Genomic DNA, 24,200 nt, shown 5'->3' with positions numbered 1-24,200 from the left:
TTTTTTCTTCTTAATTGTCATGTTAGTGCTACAAAACAAGTTTAGAATAAGTGAAAACAAATTGGAAGTGTGTAGATCATCTTTGCTGCTTTAGCAACGCTACCACTAGTACTGAGACATGATCATAACCATTTAAGACTGAATAACATCCACATTTCCGTTTGCTATTTATGTAGGATCTGATCTAAATTTCAACAACACAAACAAAAAAGAAAAAAAACCCAAGAAAGTAAGCTGAAGACTACAGTGCAACATTACACTCAGAGTAGTAAAATACAGAGAAGTGTCTTTGCTGCTGCCTCGGCAGCGGAACAACAAAAGGCAAATTAAAGCTAATTAGGGCCCGAGCACCAAGCGGTGCGAGGTTACTTGGGAATGTGTTCATTTCTGTGTGTTGACACCAAATGACAGAATTCATTCCAAAATGCGAAACACGACATCCACCTTATGTGGCAAAAAATAACACAGATATTCATAGATATGCTCATGCTTCTACCCATTCATACCACCATGTGTCTTTCTTTTTTTATTTTGTACTTTGTGGATGTGCAATCATATATTTGTCAGAATCTTGAACGTCTCTTTGAGTTTAATCTGTCATATTGTCTCATTTTCTCATTTTCAGATATCAGCTATGGCTTCTCGAGCAGGTCTGAGAGCAGCAGGCACAGATGGCAGTGACTTTCAGCACAGAGAGCGAGTATCTGTTGGAGGGGTGGGGGGGGATCAAGCGGTAACACACATAAGAACCATGGATCCCAACTCTGTCTTAACCTCTTTAAAATACCTTGAGATCTAAAAGTGAAATATTTGTCTGCAGCTCAGCTTTAATTGTAATTGTAGCTGATTCAAGAGTCAGTTCACACATGAGGGGCCATTTAATCTCGACGAGTTAAAACATGCAATGGTGTGTTCACTTCCATCTCTACCGAAACTCAAAATGCTAAAGTGTGCAGTGAACTTGGACCCTTTGCCTGTTTTTATTTGACGTATTTCGGTTCGCTGCATTTCGTGAAAATATGTGAGGTAAAATGAGGTGACAGTGAGCCAGCTGAGCCTGGTGTCTCACAAGGTAGTAGCCTCCCCGTACCAGGAGCACCCCTACCTCCTGAGCATCATTCCCACTGTCTTCTGCTTCTTGGCGTTGCCCTGCAACGACATCAGCGACCTGGTCATTTCCACGATCAGCGCGGGGCTCTTCTGCGTGGCCCCGCTGATCTACGGCTGCATGGAGATGTTCCCTGAGGCGCAGCAGCTCTACCGGCACGCTAAAGCCTACCGCTTCATCTTTGGCCTCTCCGCCGTGTCGGTCTATACCTGGTGATCGTCATCGCCGTGCAGGTGCACAGCTGGCAAATCTACTTCAGCAAGAAGCTGCCGGACCAGTGGTTCACCAGCACGCAGGATAAGAAGAAGAAATGAGTTCGTCTGAAGCGCGCTGAGCTCTGAGATCTTCTGCGTCAGTGTGTCGGTCCATTTGGATAAAGGATCTTAGAGCTGAGGTGTATCACTGAACTGATTGAGCCAGTCTAGACCAAGAGACAAGACGCGTGGTCCTCGTCATTTTTTTCTATATTTATATACGACGGTGATCATCTCATTGTTCATGTTTTTGCAGAAATTCAGTCTGTGGACTGCTGGACTGGCGTGATTGCTGCCTTATATATACGTCCATATATACCTGCTGAGTGGTCTGCTCACACCTTTGGCAGCAGTCTGTGGCTGCCCCCTGGACTCCATAGAGGTGGTAGGAGAGAGGAGGATCTTGACCAAACTGTCCTCCATCATGGACAACACCTCACACCCTCTGCATCAGACTGTGGGGGCCTTAAGCAGCTCCTTCAGTGAAAGACTGATACACCCTAAGTGTAAGAAGGAGCGCTTCTGCAGGTCCATCATTCCGACTGCAGTCAGACTGTATAATGCTGCACTATAGCCTGCTGCACCAATCACAAGCACAACCACCATTAAATGCACTTTATTATTACCCAATCATGGACAACTGTGCAATAATCCATATAATGTTTCCATCCCATCCCACCCTGTTGTTGTTTCTTTGTAATTATTGTATTCTGTGTATATAATGTTTCTTTGTGTATATAAGGTTTTTTCTGTATATATTATGTTTATTTAATTTTCTATTTCTTTAACTGTGTGCTTTGTCTGTCCCCTTGAGCTGCAGTAATGGCAAACTTTCCCCAATGAGGGATCAATAAAAGTTTTTATCTTATCACATTTTTCATCAGTAAACTGTTTGTCTGCCTGTACCGTGTGATTCAGGCACCGACGGTGTAAACAGACCAGAGGGAGCTGGAAGACAACTGTAATAAATTTGCAAATTCAACTGGATTGTTGGTCAGTAATAATTTATTTTTAAATAAATTTGCTACATCCTACTCCTAATTCAGTTACCGCTTGAGCTTTTCTCACCCGGTTTTGTGTGGTAAAAACACTCCCTGTAAGCAGAGGGAAGTGGGAGTCAGGAGTTAAAATGTCAAAGCTGACTAAGCAGAAATAATCTCTCTGAAACATGGATGATGGGTCCAGCTGTTTTGCAGGTGGCCTGTAGTTTCACATTTTAAACATTCAGATCAGTTAAGACAAAGATGAAGTTCTGTATTTCACTCTGAATAGAAACTTTATTATTAGTTTTTTTCAAATTTTTTTTGTCACCCCCCCCATGTACAGTTAACGTGTTAAAAGTATCAGCACAGTATGTATTTCACAATAAAAGTTGTGGTTTTCTGTCATCTATATTAATTACAAATACAAAGTCTAACGTGTTATGTTCCATAACATTTTCAGACCCTTCAACCAAACCAGATTGATATTTAAACACAGATACAAAATGTGGAATATTGAAACCTCTTCAACTAATTTCAAGAAGAAAATGTGTGACAGTCACAATAAAATGGAGATCAGTGGTTTGCTCAGAATATTTCAGCACACCATTTTCTACATGAACTACATTATTCAACTTTTTTCATGTATCGTTTTACAGACAAAACAGATTTATAAGGACAAATACAATGATATGCAGCATGACGTTCTCACTTTCAACTGAGTCAAATCAACTTTAAAAAATATAAAGATTAAAAAAGAAACTCATCTTACCATGATTATATCCTCCCCAACTGGAAAGAAACAGTCATCCTACAGCAAATTACGTCAGGACGCTCGTGAGGGGAAGTCCGGCAAATTTTTTTTCAGTGTTTTCATAAAAGCCTTATTTTTATGCATTTTTTTGTTACAAAAAAAATACACAGTTACTATTGTTTAACATTTGAATCAAACCTTTAAATGAACAACTGAACACAGAACCACAGCAAACAAATGAAATAAATCAATAAAGGCCAGCTGCTGCTTCTTTTACGGTTTTCGCTCACTTCTTGAACTAAAAGTCAAGTGTTCACTCTTTTCCTTGAGTTTAAATCTGGCTCCCTGTCTCTCTGTGGCTCTGTACCTGGACTGTACCACTACTAGCTGTCTTCGGAGCGTCTCCTTTCCTACTTTCACATAATGGTATGATCCAACTCTGTTCTCGCATGTGATTGGCCGCATGGTGTGCCAATCACGATAAAGTCAGAAGGTTCGGCACTCCTGACGCTACTCGGCTCATCACCTTCAGCTACAAAGAGTCGAAGGCCTTTCTTGGGCTCCTTTTTCTGCTTCATGAAGTCTTTGGAGGGCAGAGGAGGAAAACACCAAGGAGATGCAGAGTTGGCTTTGGTTAATGAGGTCAGTCTGAGGTTCAATGGCCACACAAACGCAAACAAATCGGTGTTCAGTAGCAAGCTAATTAGCTAATGCTAGCTAACCATGTGAACAGCTGATAGATTTCACTGCTGTTTGATATATATAAATATATATATATGTATGTGTGTGTATATATATATATATATATATATATATATGTGTGTGTGTGTGTGTGTGTGTGTGTGTATATATATATATGTATATGTGTGTGTGTGTGTGTGTGTGTATATATATGTATATATGTATGTGTATATATATATATGTATGTATATGTGTGTGTGTGTGTGTGTGTGTGTATATATATATATGTATATATGTGTGTGTGTGTGTGTGTGTGTGTGTGTGTGTGTATGTATGTGTATATATATATATGTATGTATATATGTGTGTGTGTGTGTATGTGTATGTGTGTATATGTGTGTATATGTGTATATATGTGTATGTGTATATATATATATGTGTGTGTGTGTGTGTATATATATATACTGAACTAAACCTCAGCTGGCTCACAGACAAGGCAGCTCTGGTGGTGGGATGAAGCAAACAAAAATTATAACACAAGAGACAAGCAAACTTATTTCAAAACGACGATGTGAGCTTCATAAGAGATTAATTATTTACTTTATATCCTTGAATGTAAAGCCACATCTGATTTTGGTTACTACACATTCATTTTGTTATTATATACACACACACACACACACACATCCTGTAAATCGTCGAGTGTCTTATGATATTTATATATGTACACAGCACCTGCATCCACAGAGTGACAGGTGTCGAAAATCTGCGGCAAAGAGATTAAATCGAGGCAAAACACACATGAGGGAGACAAGCAAGAGCGTGACACAAATGACCGTTTAAGGACGCCACAGTTTTGTATTTAACTATTCTAAGTTGATACACTTGTGCAACCATATGCATATTATGTCCCAAAACACCATCTCTATTACAGGATCCCCATAAATAGTAAGTAGTTTAGTAGTTTTATGTAGTAGCAGTTTAACTCTGTGATTTTGGGATATATTGGTGGTTTCATTGTGGCTGGTGAACCTGTTTGGGAACAAAAGTACCAGATTACTGTTGTAATAAACACTGATGGTTCTAATGTTCTCTGTGTTTGCACTAGAACCTCCAGAAGTTCCTCATCAGGCCTCGCAGCTGTTTCTGAGGGAGAAAGAAGACCGGTGAGCACACACACTCTGCAGCAGTAGGAGAGTTAAAGCTCAGACTTAGTGTAACCTGAATTTAAAGTGCTGTTTAATTAGTAAGTGTGTCTGCAGTGAGTTTGCTGCTAATGACTGGGCTTCAGGGTCAATAATCACTGATCAGTTTCACCATATGGCTAATCAGTGGCTAACATGCTGGCTAGTTAGCATGTAGCCTGTTTGTAACGGGATGTTCTTCAGGAGCAGATCAGGCAGCAGTGACGTTGCTCCCTGTGGTAAAAATCATCACTTGGTACAGTTAAGGGACAAAGTTCGTTGCCTTGGCGATGCAACGAATTTTGATTGAAAATGTTCCTTCGCCGTGAGCATTAAAAGTGCAGTAACTCCACTCTGCAAGGTCCTATCTTCACCACATTTATTCTGTTTGATGACTGTCCGGCTCTGAAGACATGTACATGCCAATTTAGAGCCATAGTTATAGCGCCTCCTAGTGGCGGGAGGAAGTGCATGTTTTATTCTCAGACGTCTCTCTCTCAGCAGGTTAACCACAGCCCCCTCAAATTTGGTCCAAACATTCCCAAGACGTGGATGATGCTCACTTATGAAGCTTTTGAGGTTTCGTCAAACGCTGTTACCGTGGCAACGCTGTGTTCGCCATGAAACAGGAAATTGTTGTACCTTCAGTGGACATTATCCAATCTGTTCCAAACTTGTCATGATTAATAAGACTCCTGGCCTGAAGACACCTACATGCCAGTTAGCGACCAGTCATTGCGCCACCTAGTGACAACAGGAAGTAAGACTTTTGTGCCAATCATCATCTGATTTGCATGAAATTTTCAGTGTAGTCAACACTTCATATGCTGAAATATAGGATGCAATTAGTGGCTGTTCTCTAGCGCCACATAGGGGACACAGGAAGTGATATGTAACTCCTGTCCAAAATGCATGAAAATTCTGAGCCGCATGGAACGGTCGGTGTCCGGCAACAGGACAAAGCCGCCGCACACCCCGACATGCACAAAGGTGCGAGGGCCCTTCAACGCTGCTTGCAGCTTTAATTAACATCTGTTTCTGGCTCTTCAGCATGATTTAGGCTGTCAGGTTTCCTTCAGACCAACCAGACTCACAGGCACCCAGAGGAGGCAGGAAGGAAGCTGTCGCAAATGCATCACACACATACACAAACACTCCCAAATCAACTCTTGGCGCGCGTCCGTACACAAGCCGAGCCACACAAAACAAACTTGTGTTGGAGCGAGCGCACGAACATGCTCAACAAAGACGCATACAGTGATCAAGCAGGAACCCCGCACACAAACGCAGATGCAAATTTATACACACACACCGTACTAATAAAGGAGGTATTCATTTCCCTCTGCCAGACTGTTACAGTGTGTGTTGTGTGGGTGCCTAAAGACAGCAGCTCCTGCTTTCACATCACTAGATCTTTTTTCAGTGGATGAAAAAATAAATAAATAAATAAATCTTCCAAAACTCATTCCGAATTCAACTTTTTTTCATATGAAATGTTCTGCAAGGGTTCGAGAATTCTGACTGGGCTAAAAGGACTGCCAGGATCAAGAGATGAAAGATTGAATGAAGAGAAATCCTTGAAATGATTAAAAGAATAAGCAAGTCTGTTTTACCCCAACAGATGAATGTTCACCTTTACATTATACACATCTTACCTCTGCTATTCCACATGGTCAAAAGCAGATGTCTGTTAGCTATGTTAGGAGAAGCAACAGTGCACACTGAGTGTCAGTTTTGAGATTCCAATTTTAAACTTAAATGCATTCAAATCTGTTCAGAAGATTTTGGCATGTGGAAAAATATTCTGTGTCAATAGCATTTTCACGTGTTAGGTATGAATGTATAGAATAGGTTGATATTGTAAAAATAACTCAGCATTGACTCAACCTTCTCTTTCATCAGACTTCCTCCTTTCCTCCCGTCATGATTATTATGGCCATCAGGAGTCGCCTGTGTAAACTTCGGTCGTTTTAACCTCCTTCAAGTAATGACTGCTGTCGTCTTTGTTATGAGGACTTGCTGTTAACATCCATCATGATGACTCTTGAAGGAAAAAAGAAACTGGCAGATTCTGAGTTTCTATTGAAATGCATTTGTTTGGGGAAAGACAGACAAAGTACATAATGTCAAATGAGGCCAACATATATTGTAAAAACCAGAAAATGAAGATTTTCTTTTGTCTTGTCTCTGTCTTGCACACAATCATGTAAATGATTGATGATGTGGAAGGAAAAAAGGATCAGCACATTTGTAAGCACAGTTACCTTAAGAGGATATTTTTTGTAAATTCTACCTGAGTCATGGCCGTTTTCAAGAAACTATCCAACTTTTTTTGTTTAGCAATGCAGGGCCAGGTCTTCTCGTGGAGTGACTCACCTCTCAGTAACATCAAGCCCTCTGAGAGTAGCATACAACACAATACAAGAGTGCTTGGGTTTTGGTTCCCAAAGGTGGGCGGAGGACAGCTCAGAGAGAGCGAGAGGGGGAGAGAGAGATCTCTCACACACTTGCATTCTCACCAGCATGCAAAAACATGCACGCAGGGATGCTAATGTAACTACACAAGCCTGCAACCGTGCACGCAGACCGATGCACAAACACACACACACACACACACACATTCTCTGTGCACACACACTCTCTGACTCCACTGGCTTATCAGCGAGGCAGACAATACCATCCCACATGTAGTGCGATCTATCATTGTGGGCCAGGGACTGCATTACAAGGCCTTAGATTGTGGGCTAGATGGGCCTCTCAAGGGGAAGGAGCGGAGTTTGCCAGAACCGTGGAAGCGGGGCAAAGCTGCATAGCCAAGCAGCGGAAATGAAAGGCGGCTTGGGCCTCTTGGATCTCTCTTTTTTTTTTTTTTTTTTTTCCTCCCTATCTCTTGCTTTCCATCCCTCCACCCCTCTCTGTTTCTCTCTTGCTCTCTCTGCCATAAAGGGAAGATCATGCTTGACTGAAGAGGCGATGTTGGAGGGGAAAGTGGATGGGCTCTGTGGATAGAATGATTGAGGGGAGATTTCTGATAAGGATGAAAAGAGGGGGGAATATAAAAGAAGTCAGTGTTTGTTGTCGTCGCTGATGGTGATGGCGGCAGGCAATGGGCTTGTGTCTAATTAAAAGTTTGCCCTTGGTGGAAGCTGAATTTCAAAATGTTGTCAAATGAATACTCAAAGGAGGACATCAGAAGCATCGCACAATGAACAGTTAGTATTGAAAAGAAGTGTATTCACACAGATGCTGATTAGGATATGGATAAAGGGTATTAACGATACAAAAATCCACTCTCCAGATGTTAAAATGCACTAGAAGATGTACTTCCATACTTTAATTACGCTTCTAGGTAAAGCGCTATGTATACAGACACTTCCAGATGGATATGACAGCGATTTTCACCAAATCATGACAGTGACTGACTGTGACAGCCCCCATTCAGTGAGCTAACACACATTTGCATTGAATTATTCCAATGGCTTATTCCTCATAACCTTAACCCTTAACTGTTTCGTTCAGCTCGAGTTCAACATGCTGATACTGTAATGCGAAGTGACAGTGAGACTGTGCGTCTAACCGCTGTGTTCTATTTGTCATTCCGATGCAGAGTAATTCCAGGCTCGAATTTAAAAATGAACATGAACAAGTCAATTTATTTTACAAGGAGGATGCTTTGATGGTCTAATTGCAAAAAAGAGAGTACATTAAGTCATCTGCATATATTACAGTCCTAACCTATTTCTAAATGCTGAGTAATGCAGCTAGGCGTCATCTTCAGAGCTCGAAGACATGCATAAGCAATATCTGCTTGTGAATAATTGAAGATGGCCTAACGGTCGAAACAATATTATCCCACTTGATGTGATGTGAGCTTACCTGGTATTATTACAGAAAAAAAAAAAATTGGATCACTGCAGGAAAAAAGGCCCGGACTGAATCGATCGCAGCTGCTCTTTGTGGTAAGACAGTGCGGTGATGGAAAATTGACCCAGTGGCTGAGAGTGGATGGAAAAGAGCAAAGGGAAGTTTGTTTGACTGTGATTTCTGATGTTTGAACTCCTAAGGTGGGACTTATTTTGAAGATTCAACATTGCGAATCTCTTGCAGCTCATGTTCTTTTTGGGAGGCACAGTATATGTTATAGTCAGTAATCCTTGTGAGTGTTTTAAGCCGTGTTGAAGTGATTTCACCTGCAATTTGCAGTCGTTCTCTTATCCAGGTTTGTTGGCTAATCTCGAGTTATTCTTGCAATCTATTGCAATATATTTTTATTCTTGTTTTGCACCAGAATCTTTATGCTTTGAACCTAATTGCATCAGATGTGCATCAGAAAATTGGACTAAAGTCATGGCTAAGACGGCCCTCGCACATCCATCCTGTACATACTGCTGGAAGACTTGCTCCTCCTACAGTGGTATTTCTCATAAATCTGTTTAGAAATCACACAAAAATGACTCATTACTTCAGATCTTGCTTCATAAAGCTCACATTTGGACTCTTGATTTCAGATCTGCATTAAATGTAGTTCTGTCGTGTCTGGTTATCATGTTAAGTTGTTTTATTTAGTTTGGCCTACTCTCGCGTCATGACTTCCTGTTTTACTTTGTAGTTTACAATTCCCTCTCGTCTGTGGGCATTACTTCCTGCCTCAGTGTGTTCACTTAATGTGTGTGTATATGTAGCCCGTATATGTAGTCTTTGAGCCTTATTTTCCTTTTTAAGTTTTGTGTTTTTGGATTCTTGTGTGTCAGTTGAACTTTTCCTCTTTTAGAGGGATTCTTTTGTTGTTTTGTGTTTTTCCTCACTGTAGTGATTTTCTGTTGTACTTTGCCAGAGAGAACATCTCATTCAATACTTTTATTTGGATCTCCTCTGTGTTGAGTTGTGCATTTGGGTTCATACCTCAGAATCCCGTCTTGACAGATTCTGTGACTGCAATAGGTACATGCATTGTTACCTTGCAAAGAACTGCTGGTAGCTAGTGCAGCATGATTTTTAGATGATGCAGTTTAACAAAACATTGAATTGAAAAGTAGCTAATTACATGAAGCAGAATCAGAAAACTTTATTTAGCCCCAGGGTGAAATTCAGGAACAGTGCTCAGGCGTAGCATAGGGGCCATCAGGTTTCTAAAATGATTGGCTAGAGGAAGTCCTTCAGTCCTTTTGCATGCTCCTGTATGGGTCACAAGTGCAGTGTTTCTTTTGATTAAATAACTAATCAATAATGTGAAAAGAAACTGAGTTGGACCTTGTGATCACAGCTTAGCTGATTTTGACACAATGGCAGCAGTCAGAATTGCAGGTCACATGACACCTACAGTGTCATCAGCCCAAAAATGCTTCATCTTTTTTCCTTCAAGACCTTTGAAGAATTCTCATGCCACCCGTGCCAGCAGGAAGTCGACCAGAGAAGGACTACAGAGGTAGAATCAGGCCCACAGCTAATTGAGTCAATGTCTGCGTCTAAAATGATGGCCTTGTGCACCCACTGATCATAACATAGCAGACAGACACGCACAAAAAGACCTTTCTTGTCTGGCATCTCTGATGGTTTTTGTCATTCAAGTCTGTTCACTGCAGCTTTTAAATCATTTAGTTCGGAGATGGATTTAAAAAAGATGGAGACTTCAGCATTTTTTCCAGAGGTCACCGACCCCTAATCATTTAGCTATTAGAAATGTGAGTGGATCTGATTTGAAAGTGTTAACAAGTACAGTGGAGGGGTTACCGCCTGTTACATAGGCACTTATGTGTCATCCATTTTGTATGCAACCATATACGCTGTCTCTTCAGGAAATCTGCGTTCATGAGTGTTTGCGGTGGAAACGCTTTTTATTTTCTAATTTAGCTCAACTGCCTCGCAGCGTGCCCTTTCCGACCTCCCCATGTTACAGTTTCTGCAGTTTAAAAATGGATAATCCAGCTACTATTGTTCCTTATGGGCCTTTGACAGACCCACGTCAGCAATAGGTACTGATTTAGTAAACCACTATGCTAATTATAACAGTGGTTTGAGGGAAGAATTACATAAAAATAGTATATAAATGGGCTTATTGTGTTTCTTTAGTTTGATGACTGAGATAGAAAGTGACAGCAGGAAGATCTGTAAGGAGACACGGGGAGGAAAATAGAAAGGTAATTGTGCATTTCACAGATATTGCAGAGAAGATAAATGTCAGTACCATCTCGAGGAGGTCATGTTATATTTTATGCATTAGATAATACATTCTGCACACACATTAGGCTGCTATTTATCCTTGCACTGCTACACTATATTTGCTGAACACTGAAAACAATCTGAAATAACTCACGGTTTTGGAAGCACTGTGATTTCACAGCACTTCGCATCTTAACTCCAATGTTCTGTCCTTCAACAGTTCAAAAGAATCAGCTTGACATTTGCTGAAGTTTTCTAAGTTCCCTTAAAACCCCTGAAAAGTTGGCTTCACAAATTAGTTTTTTAAATATTACATATTTGACTAAATAAGCCCTCAAACCAGATTCAGGGCCAAATGTTACTACATCCTAACTGGTGCATGGAAGTATGTATGCGACTCCTCCTTCCTACTTTTTGACTGAACCCCATCTACTTAAACACCTGTTTCTGAAAATTGTGTGTTCATGTACATAGTTCATTGAGAAAAGACCTTTTTAATTGTAAAGTTATTTTGCTCGCAGGACCAGTTCAAGTGGTGTTGGTGGTTTCTAACATCACAATATATAACAGCGGAAATCGAACAGTGAGGCCAAACCAAAGCAGTGACTAAGATGAATTTAAAACGAGAAGAAAAACAACAAACCGAGAAAATACAATACAACATTAAGAATACAGGTAGAAGAAGATACAAATAAAAGCAATGAAGAAGTCACAAAAGGGGAACATCGAGTAAAAGTGAGTCTGTAAAAATGGGTTTTATGGAGTGATTCAACAGCAGTGAAGGCAAAAGCTTTTAAAAAGGACCAGCCAGCAGGGCCCCCACCTGAGGCCTGAGACTGCAACTGGCTCTGGACTAACATTTCTTTACAGACGTGCTTTAAAAGTGATCCGTAAAATCTTCATCAATCCTAAACCGCACGTGGTTCTATGTGTAGGCCATCAAACCAGCCAAATCCTACTGACATGACTTCTGTGGCTGTGAAGGATATCTGTCAGTGATTTAAATCAAACAATTTGTCCTATAATATCAAGACAACCATTGGTAGTTTGTTGGAAAATTGATAACTGCATCTATTTCAATTCAAAATGACCGAATGAAGGGGTTTCAAATATAAAACGTTGGATTATTTCACCGCTCCGGCTGCTGATGAGAGCGAGCAGGAGAGTGAGAACAGTGGCCTGACCTGCGGCTCTGACTCGCACTATCCAGCTAGCAAACATTAACCGATCATCAATATTCCATCAACCATTATTCATTAATAATTAATCATCATTTATACTAAATGCATAAATAATGGGCAGCACGGTGGGGGGCAGGTTTGCGGTTTGAACCTTGAACCTTTCTATGTGGAATTTGCATGTTTTCCCCATGTTTGCGTGGGTTTTCTCTGGGTGCTCCAAAGACACGCAGGTTAATTGGTGACTCTAACTTGGCTGCAAGCGCGACTGGTTGTCTGTTTCAGGGTGGACCCTGCCTCTCGCCCAATGGCAGCTGGGTTTGGCTCCAGCCCCCCCCTCGACCCTTAAAGATAAGCTGTATAGATGGATGGATGGATAAATGAATGTTGTGTTCCTTACATTTCACCCACCGTTGACAGCAATAGATTTCCACATGGTGCAGTTAAAAAAAGAGACTCGGTAGATATGCCATTCAAGGATTCAAAGATCTTTTATTGTCATACCAGCACATATTTCCACATGAGATGGCAAGAAATGAAGTACTCAGGTCCTGGTTATGAGCCAAAGAAGATAAATAGACTGGATAAACAAGAGCACTATAAAAACAACAAAAGCACTATAAAAACAAGCAATGCGCATGAACATGACTTTTTCTTTTTAATCATAGATCAAATGAAAGACTCGGATATGAATTTTAATGACAAATTCACGGCTAATTGTATATGCAGCACTGGGGACTTTACTTTGAAGAGCACCGTGTACCGCGGTGGTGTCATTTAGCAGATCCTTAGCAGTTTTATTTCAGACCACAGCAGAAAGATCTGCTATGGTTGAGCTTCAGAAATGAGAGATGAGTTATCGATATGATACCTCCTCATTTCAGCACAAAAAGCTAAATAAGTCTGGCTGGAGGGAGATCACCAGAGAGCTGCTATCGATAATAGCAACCGACTCTGTGTTTGCTGTGTTGTGTCATTTCTAGCAAAGAAACATCTAACTATCACAATATGAAATGCAATTTTCCAATCAGATCTCGAGTGCACAGCTGGTCACTACATGGTTTGTTTTACACGAAGAAGCACATTCACTGTAATCAGAGCGTGCAATGTTACCGGTGCAACGCGACCATCGGACACTCGCTCTGTTTTTTGGGCAAATTTTTACTTACTATCACTGCCTTTGTGGATCACAAGGCAAATGTTGTTTAAACATAAATGTGCAAACGTAGAAAGTACATCAGAGATGAACAATTTCTTTGACATTAGTAGACAAACACCTGTTGCTTGAATTATGTCTTGTATCTCTTAACACGTAAGGCCGATTTATACCAGTGATGGTAAAGCAAAATGATGTGTATTGCAAATTATAAGTTTTTCAAGGGTTTCAGAAATGCAATGACAAAATGAAAATAAGAAAAAACCAAACCTGATGAATTCAACTTTGATGCATGCGGCCGTCATAATGAACTTAAGCAGCAAGAGTAACGTTAAAAAAAAAAACCACCCAGCAGCCATCAGTCTCATCCATGCGTCCATAATGGGACACTGAGATCACAAACAGTCAAACCGACAACCTGCTGCGCAAATGATCAGAAAACCGGCTCCACCATGATTCATGTTTTACTCACACAGAGAACTTCACACACACACACTTAGTGAGTCACGCTAAAGCACAAGTGTGGGTGACAACATAAAAATGAGAGTAAGAAAACAATTATTTCAATCTCGTTATTGATTTCAACTCCAACACGCCTGTCGTGCAACAGAGCACCACTAAAAGAGGCGGCGCCAGGGCAATTGTTGGTTCCCACTCCTCCGCAAAATGAGGATGACTGCATCCTGAAAACTGCTCCTTTGTGGCAGACGGGGACTTCCAATCAGTGGGCACTTTTCTTAGATTTAATGAGGCGGAATAGTAAGAAGGTAAATCACTTTTTTGGCCCCCTACGTCTTCATAATGCTGTAGCAACAGGGATGCCACCCCCCTACGTTGGTGGCTTTAAACTGGACCCCGCTGATTATCATCACATGTTCTAAAAGCAGAAAACAGAAATTGCAACCGCCCACCGTGGCAGCCTGTCACCACACACTTAGAACTGTGAGGCTTTGAATTTAGCCATCTGGTATTGTACAAGCACTGGTGGCAAGTTGACTGCCTCATTTCTATTATCCACTGTGCATGTCAGCACACATAAGACACTGCTAAACCTTTGACCTGTGTGTCACAGAGAGCTGACTTTGAAATCCTGGCCCTTTATTCTTTCATTTATTCATTTTTAAAAAAAAATAAAGGTTATGGCGGATATAATTAAATTTATTTCTGCTCTTACCATGCAGTTAAAAAAAAAAAGAAAAACAGCCTCGCTTAAACGAGCCAATGCTTTTTGATTAACATCCAGTAAAATAAACAGGTTTGCTCCATGCAGTCGGATGCAATCTGTCACCAGAGGTAAACAGTGTTGAATGCCGAACACAGATGTGTGGCAGGTGTGAATTATGGGATGCATCAACCTTTGCTTGCGTGCCATTTAAAAGAGAAAAAACTGACAAACACTGAAATGGCCAATCAAGCCATCATGTAGGATGTGTCCTGCAAAACGTGTCAAACATGTATGAATCTATAATCACGGAATAGATGCTTTTTTAACATAACATGGCAAACGGTGGCATATTGTGTTGTGTTTTAGTCCCGTGACCAAATGACATGTTGCTATTGGCCAATAAATTAGTTTGGAATTAATGCATAATAGAATTTCAGTAATTCTAATGAGCTAAGTGTGTCTGTCCTGAATGTCCACCATGTTTTTAAGATGGTGTGAAAAGCCTGCATTCACAGCACCCCCACCTCCACCCCCCTCTCTTTCTCTCTCTATGGCACATTCTGCTGCCTCCCCGAGCTCCCTAAAGACTTCCGTGTCGTTCTGGTCTTGAGTCTAAACTTGCGTGTTATCCCCTCTGAGGCGATCCTGGCGTTGCACTCGGTTGTACATGCGGAAAGGACAAAAGTAGTTAAACCCTTTGCACACAAAGTGCAGGACTCTGACAACACAGACCGGGGTCAGGGCGAGCAAAAAAAGCTCTCTGGTAAAGGTTACAGAAAGATTGGGTTTTGGTCAAATGTCAGCACAGCACAGTACAGTCAGTGAACGTTTCACTGAAGTGTTCACTATCAATATTAGAGACTTGCCAGATACATAGATTAACATGTTTCCTCATCCAAGTAGCAATATAATGTCTCTGCCAAAACTTATTTGCTGTTGTAAATTAAATGCATATCAATGGTCCAAAGCATACCAAGGCCCATGACAGTAACATTATATGCCATAGGGTGTTGATTTACAGTGAGTCTGTAAAATCCCACTTGAGGTTTTACCCCTCGTAGGATGAAAAGCTGTCCTTACAAAACCATCCTGTGAAAAGACACTGAATTCTTCCTTCCATCGTGAAACTAGCGACAGAATTAGGGGAAAATAAGGTCTCTCCCACTCTCTATTTTTTCAACTTTGAGAATGATGGCTCTAAAATTTCTTTCTTTTAAAGGTTATTTTTATGGCCTTTCCACCACTGCACAGCAAATAGACTTGTGACATGACATATGCGTTTGTCTGCTGAACCGTGCCCCGACTTCCAGCGGGCTATGCGAGGACCCATGCACGGAATCCCAATGTCCTCACCCATCCTCCTCCATTAATCCTCCAATACAGCCAGTAGGAGTGAAGTAAATGATTGACTTGCTTGATTGATGAGAATGATTAAACTCCAATCATCATTTAGTCGGCTGTCATTTTAACCAACTTCATTTACCAATAAAAGAATACTACTTAAATAATTATGATGATGGACTAGATCTGCGGTGCTCATCAGAAGATTTTTTTTTTTTTTTTCTTTTTTTTTTTTTCAAAAGAAGAAAAAGAACACATTAATATTACATTTAGGCATTTGGCTGACACTTTTATCCAGATCGACTTTCAATGGCTGTGAGAGTACTGAAGAAATGAGGACATTTAATCCCTCCACAAGTTTGGAGGATATGAAATGTAGTTTTGATGAAGGATTTTGGTAAAATACTTTCCCAGGCCTTCATAAAGACAGAACTGAGGAGACCCTTAATACATCACGCAATTCAGGTTTCTCCAGGGATATTTTTAAATGGAAGAAAGTGATATGAGCAAAGAAATATCTGCAAAAAAAAAAAAAAGAATAAAATAATACACGTTTTACTTTTAGAAAGGGTGAAATCATAATGAGACGTGTTGAAATATGCTCTTTTTTTTGTAATCTAACGAATTATGAGGTCCTGAGGACAGCAGAGCATTCCACCCACTGGACTAGACGTAGAAATAAATTCACCCTAGTTGTGGAAATTAAATCTTGGTGTCAGTTTTGATCAGTGATGGAAAAATGAATCTCTCATTGAAATTCCAAGCCTTACAGTAGCATTCAAGAGATTCCCCCCAAAGCTGTGTTTTGTAATCCTGTCTTTGTTTGGAAAGTTACCAGCATTAAAAGTATGCCGAATTAGCTATTAGCAGTTCCTTTTCGCAATGCACCCATGGAAGTACAATCAGCTTTCCCTGGATTACACAGCCATTGAAGAAAACGTAAAAACATGTTGATTCTTAGACAAGTTCTGCAGTCATTTTTTCTATGATTTCTAAGGACATTTATGTATGTTTGTTCGCAATTAGAGGTAATTAAATCCTAAGAAAGTGGAAGCCACACTGAATCTAAGCTCGTGCATCATGCCTGTTTTGCCTTAATTGCTTCCACAAGCTACCCTCTCTACCTACCTTCAACTCTCCCATGCACTCCCTGGTGTAGATGTGTGTGTACTTTGAAAATCCTCAATACAGCAGAGTGACAGTATCGCCTCCTAACATAAGAATAACATGTTTATGAAGTGTAGATTTTGAAATATGCTCTTTTATAAATGTTCATGGATTACAGATTTCAATAGATCATCTGTCTTCGGATGGGTGTATGTAAGTTATATTTGAGGAGAAACTGACAAATTGTAATGATTACAGTAATCCCACATGACACTCATAATTATCATAGCGGAGGACAAGGAGAGTGTACTTTATCTTTACGTGTGGCATGGTTGATTATTCAAAAAAGAAATGAATAAAAAAAAAATTACAAAGCATTTGATTGATCATGCTCACAAAGGCAATGATTACACCTTTGAGGAAAGAGCTGCAGTCTTATTTAGCAGCTACATTCTGCTTCTTTCTCATCCACACATAATAGAATCTGAGTGTCCCCTGTTACATAAATAGCTTAATGATATGATCTGAAGAGCTTTAAATGTTAATTATCACATACTGTACAAGTGCTGTTTCTGGGCCCAAAATCATAGCCGTGGTGGAAAATAGTTATTGATTGATTGCAGGTTTCGATCCCTCTTAAAAGCAAGAATGTATTTTACTGACTCATTTCTGTGTAATGATAGGTTAGCTGGCTGCCACTTTTATAATGTTACCCCATTGTCTCCACTGAGTCTTTATTATGATGTTAGACAAAAGTGTCAAATTGACCTTGTTTAGGGAAGAAGAAGAAGAAAAAAAAAAAAGGTGAGGGAAAGAAAGAAACGGCACATTTCATTGAAGTAGACATGCAACTCTATCCTCCTCTCCGGGGCTTCTTTTTTAAACCTTTGGTGGAATCAAGAGGCAAGGCTGTCAGAAAGTAACCCAGTGCCATAACAGGCTGTCATCACTTCCTGAGAAGTGAGAACCAAGGGAATGTCTCCACACGGAGTGCTGTTGATTCCCATTCATTAAATGGGTGATTTTTATAAAACCATTAGAAGCTGTAAGGCCTTTTGGTAAAGAACACATTAAGTATCTGCAGTAAAGCAAGGAAGTTTTTCTTTGAGGGTCAGATTTACGTGTATTCAACACACTGACGTGTGACTGATTAAGCCATTAAAAAAAAAAAAAAGTATAAAGCTTCTGCAGGAGTTGCAGCTAATGTGGACCACAGCAGTGGAAGAAGCTGACCCAAACGGAACAACCGGTCCCGCAGACACACAGACCGGAGCAGGTGGGGGATGCAGATAGCACCGATACTGCTGACTCCTCCGAATCGCAGGGTAACCGAAGCCAAATACGCACTGTAAATGTCTGATCAAAGGAGTGCATTACCAGCTCAGTGAACTTTAAGTTTAGGTTTGACTCTAATGAGCATGAAACCACAACCCTCTGCTCAGATACTCTGATCACACTTTCTTTTATTTATTATTTTTCTCTGCAAAATCTGTGCAGCTCGCATATAAATTTTGTGGATTGCTTATTCATCGCCTGCTATCAGAGATATTTCTGTGAAATGCAGGTTCATTAGGTTTCTCTTCCCCATTATACCTTTTACTTTGTACACCTTGTGCTCTTTGTACTCTCTCCTCATCAGAACAGATATTTCCTTGCTTTGCCTACATGGTGTGTGTGTGTGTGGGAGTGATGTACTGCTGTGTGTAATTTTGCATTATGCGTCTTGTCTTGCTTATCTACTTTATTTAGTGGTGTTCTACCTGCAGCTCTTCCGGCGACCGCTCTTGTCTCGTTCCATTACTTCCTGCAATATTTAAAAAACCGAGTTGCTAACAGAAGTAATGCAGAAGGTGCTGCGTAGTTGTGTGGCGTAGACGCATGCTTGATGAGCGAGTGTGGTCAGCGCTAACGGCGATTTCCGTGGATGCTTCACAATGAAAGCCGCCCCTGTTTTCCCTGTTGAACACCTAGCTCGAGGCAGTGGCAGTGGGAGTTTGCACTAGCAGTGAGTCCATGCAGCTCTGATGTGGTGTGAAGACTGAAAAGTAAATGATGAGGCTGATACTGATGACACAAAATTATGCTGGCTTACACGCACACCTCAATATTCTGTGAATAATTGTGTTTAGGTAGGCAATTTAATCCAATGCAGGGATGGCGGACCCCGCCACTACATTGAAACTACTATAGAGAGAGAGAGTGTTAACTACTACAGGAAAATACATTGAATGGCATCAAAAAATCAATTTGATTTAATGAAAATGGTTCAACTTTAAAGTATTTCTCACATATTCTTCCAAACCTATAAATATATACAGCAGACCATTAAAATCCAACATTGGTTTTTCAGATAACAAGCGCACGCATAAATAGCAGGTCTCATTTGTTATGACCTTTTGTGTAAAGCTGGACCACGTAAGCACGGATGCATTGTAGTGATGATTTTTCTAATGTCAGTCAGTGCATCACTGTAGGAGGGAGACAGCCACAGTCCGGTATACTCTCAGTTCTTTTTCTTATCCCTGCTCAGGGGAGCATCGCAGGCGCTGGAACCCTTCTCCAGAGGGCAGAATGTCGAACAGGTGGTTTAGCGGATGGCTATGGATGGCAGCGCTCACTACATTGTCCTTTTCTTTGCCCTGGTGTTAGGCAGGTCTCAGATGGTACTCTACTCTAAGCCATCGACGCACCGCTGTCCTAACTTGCAGCAGGAGGAGGAGTCTAATAAATTGTGCGTGATGCATCTGACAAATCAATGAAGACTGGTTGCGTTACAGACGGCTGCCCATGTTAACACAGAAAGTGTTAGGACTTCTGCTTCCTTTTTAAGGGGTACATAATCCTGTATTGGCTGACTGTGCAGACAGCACTCAGTAGAATAAAGAAATACTGAGAAGCATGCTGCACATGGTGATCCTTATGTCCATTAAAATACACATTTGTTGCTTGATTAAGTAACATTTTTTACAGTCTGGGAGTTGTTTTATAATGTCACAGGCCAAAGAACAGAGTCATTGCTAATAACAGAATGTATTTATTTAAGATTAATTATTTTCTTTTCAAGCACGCCACTAAGGTTGCCTACACCGCAACTCACTTGACTAACCGAGAAGGACAAAAATTGCTTTAATAAAACTTGAATTACGATGGTGTGGAGCAGCATAATTCACTTAGAGTGCACACATAGACCAACATATACAACCTTTATTCACTGAGAAATACCCGGTTGAAATACTGAATAGTGAAACCTCGTGGTGTTATTTACTGTAGAGTCATGCATTACATGAATAAAATGCTGCCGAGCTAGCATCAGGTATGTTTAACGTGCAAAAAAACCCCTTCATTGATTCTTTTTTTTTTTTTTTCTTACCTCAGAAGACTTACTCTTGGGATTTTGTTCTCAAGTCTGAGGCCTTTTGAAGCTATTTTTGACTTACTCAACCTACTTTTGAAATGACATTCACATTTTTGCTCTCTTTTCCCTTTTTTTTTTTTTTTTTGGGAGCCAGGAATAATCCCACTTGACACAACCTTTGGTCCATTTTTTGGGGGGGGTTTAGGAGGCTGAAAATCTACTATGAAGGGTTGTTGAGGCTTGCCACGCTGACTACAGGAGTCTAGAAATTCTCCTTGTATGATGTGAGTGTATCATTCCTTAAAGGACTGGTTTCTATGGGCTGTGTTTTGGACTTGGCTAATGTGCTTGATGGGCCTTGTCTATTATGATCATCCAAAAAAAACAAATAGCGTGTTAAAAACAATGACGCTAAAATGAGTGTAACACCAACCCATCGTACTTGAATGCACAATAAAGACAGTGGTCAGCATGGAGGAACTGGGGATTAGAGAGACAAACGGTATAAAAAAGTCAGTCATTTCAGCTCTGCCAAACCTGGCAAGTGGTGTTTGGCTCTGGCACAAAACTGAATAACAACCGAAAAAAGCACTACAGTATTCCCAATATACCTCGGCGTAAGGGGCAACAGCAACAGCAAACATGATTAGCTTTACAGTGCTGTCACAATACTCCAGTGTATGATGTAATGAAGTATTTTAATAATGCCATTCATACTGACTTCCAGATAAAGCTGCTCTGCCAGTTCATTTAAACTGAAAATATGACAGCTGCTGCCATTATATATTCATTGGGAGTCAATTAAGTCAGTGAATCAATTAGCAGAATGAACACTATGTATGTGATATCTTCTTAATTACTTGCTAACGTTGTATGTCCTCGCACCATGTGGTCCCTCTGTCAGCTTTTTCCTGCTTTTCGCTCCGACTCTGGCCATTAGTAGGAGGAAGGCGTCCATGCCAGAGGACTAACCCCGGCTATTGGCTCTCTGTGTGCCAGTTGGGGGATAAGACAGAGAGAGAGGGAGGGCGAGAGCAAGCTGGGGACTCCACTCTGAGCCCCCGCACTCCTCTTTTTACAGTAGATCCACTCTTCTCTCCTCCATCTCCCTCCCCCCGCCTCTTTCTGTTTCCTCCCGCCGAGTCTCCTTTTCCAGCGTGTTAGCTCTGCCTCACGGAGAGCTGCAACGTGCTGCGGCCACGTGCTGGCGGCCACCTCACACCACAGACTGGAACCTTGACCTCACAACACCTCCCTCAAGCCGCCCCCCCCTCCAGAGCTCCCTTTTCCCTCCTCTGTCCTCCATCTCCCCCTTCCTAGACCAATTTCTCCTCCTCCCTGCCTCTCTCTATCTCTTTTTTTTCTCATCCCTGTCCCACTTATTCCTCCCTTCCTCACTCTCTCTCTCTCCTTCCCTGTCTTTTTCTCCTCTCCCTCCCTGTCCCAGACAGAGTGCATCCTGCTCTTGTCGGCTGCCTGTGATTGGAATCCCTCATTACGCTGCCGAACGTGACAAATCAACAAAGACTAGCTCCCGTTCAAGCTTGAAGGTGCGACTTGTTGTAGCTGTTTATCTGCGGTGTCCCTAACTGTGTTCTGCAGTATTTCCCTGCCAGAGAACACACATGGAGGCACACTCAGAGATAGGAACATGGAGAATAATGAACAATTATTACATGCAGTGTATAAAGAATAACCAATAAAAGGCCACAGGCTGAAGTGAACAATTACTTCACTGTCACTTCGTTCTGTGTTTGGTAAACGTTTCTGCTTGGGGCTTAATGTGCATGCTAATCAATAAAAGAGTGGGAGTGAAGGGAGGAGCTCTGAAAAAAGTGCATGTTGCACAAGTACAAAACCACAAGCACAACTGCTCAGCGTGGCCGCTTACTGCGGGACATTCTTGGTCTGCCTGGGTACCCTAAGACCCCTAAGCTGCCCAGAAGTGCCTGTGTGAGCTCACTCATTCTATTTCCTAATAAACCTGCTCAACATTGGATTAGTGCTGCCTGAATACAAATCATGTTACAAATCAAAATAACACAACAAAACATGAGAATGGGGGGGTACCCAGTGTCCATATTACATTGACGTATTACTGTGGGTCCCACATGCACGTGGATGCCCTTTCACCGGGTAGCACACTCAGATTTCACACATTTAATTAGCACCTATAGTGCTGTTTTCTCTCTGCCCTGTATTTTATTCTGTTTAATTAACGCCGGCGAAAGCTCGACTGATTGTTTTAACGGCTCACTCTCATTACCCATCTCCGCACTGTCACATTCACCGGTAATGGCACACATGTAGTGCTATTAACGTGGCGGCATCCTCGTGTACCCTAAAAGTAATTGGCTCACTTTTGTGATTCTGACTGTAATTTAGACAAAGCAAAGAAGAAAGAAGAGGAAAAAAAATGCAGTCTTGCTTGTGATTACATTTTTCATGCCCAAAGAGAAATAGGGGGGAGTGTCTCAGCTCCCTTGCTTCAATAATTTAGCAATAACAGCAGCTGAGAAAAATAACTACACAAGGTAGACGTCCTCTGAACTCTTGCGTTGGAATTTAAGGAATAACTTTGCCCAACTTTTGTGAATGTTTCCCTTTTGGATATTTTTTTTTTTTTTCCTCTGATATCTGCAAAATGTCCTTGAACATTCACCACTGGAAACCAGCCTCGCTGCTGATTAGATCTCTCTCCCCACTTGATGAGTCAGTGTGAAAGTGTGACAGTGTGTGTGCTCCCCCAGCAAACCTACCTGGCCTAGTTTCATCCCAACAAACACCTCACCTTAAACGCAGCAATGCTACAACACCCAGGCCTCAGACAGAATTAAAGATGCATGCCAAGTGACGCACTCCGCCTGTCATGTATTTGAGCATATTTCCCTGATTGCTCTGTGAGATATCTATAGGCTTTTTTTTTTTTTCTTTTTTTTTTATCCTTCACTTGCAGCTTAAGCTGGCTGGCAGTCAGCCCGCACACATTAACACTTGCAAACACACTCAAACGCAGACAGCCACATGCGGGCGCGAGCACACACACACTTCTAAAGAGCTGCAGGAAGGCTGAGGCCGATCACATCATGCAAATCGCTGTCGCTAGTTGGGACGTGCGCGGCATCAGAAAAGAAATGAAAAGAGGGGATAGAGGAGAGCAGGGGAGAAGAAAAAAAAAAAAAAAAAGGGCAGAGAGATGGAGAGACGGAGCAAAGGCGCTGGACTTAGAAGCCACGGCAATGGCTTTCAAAAGCTTTTGTGTTCTTGGGCCCCCACCGGCTCCTCTTCACGCTTGCCTGGGCGTGGTGACAGAGTGTGTGACATGCCGTCGGACACTGCAAAGGTCAACAAGATAAGCATATGGCCTTTGGGATAATAGAAAGAGGCAAATATGTATGTCGGCCTGTGTATGCGTGTATCATCTTAAACCCCCCCACCCTCTCGCTCTCGGTGTCTCGGACGGTCACCGGCTACAGGTGGCTAGCAAGGTGACACGGCATCTTGTTGTCGAAACAGGAGCCGGCCATATGCCTCCGCTCCTGTGAAAAGCTGTTTTCCCTGTTAGGCAAGCATATGTTTGTGCCAAAAGTTGCTGCTACATCGGTGGACCCGTTTACTTTCTTGTTGTCAGCGTTTGCTCTCTTCATCCGCGGACATCTGGGACGGTGACTGTGCAAAATGAACGGACGGAGCAATTTTTTCCTCCCAGTATCAATCAATATAGGATCAACAAAGTTTTAGAGGGCTTTTTTCTGACTGCTTTTCATTTCCACTTAGG

General features: G+C 41.4%; 1 pseudogene; it reads left to right on the top strand.

Annotated features, from left to right (window-relative positions):
• The first annotated feature begins 634 nt into the window (after nt 1-634).
• LOC139223408 (protein jagunal homolog 1-B-like) lies at nt 635-1,422 on the top strand (annotated as a pseudogene).
• The last annotated feature ends 22,778 nt before the right edge of the window (nt 1,423-24,200 follow it).

This window comes from Pempheris klunzingeri, chromosome 24 (genome assembly GCF_042242105.1).
Source record: "Pempheris klunzingeri isolate RE-2024b chromosome 24, fPemKlu1.hap1, whole genome shotgun sequence".
Lineage (NCBI taxonomy): Eukaryota > Metazoa > Chordata > Actinopteri > Acropomatiformes > Pempheridae > Pempheris > Pempheris klunzingeri.
This window is presented reverse-complemented; position numbering and strand designations above follow the sequence as displayed.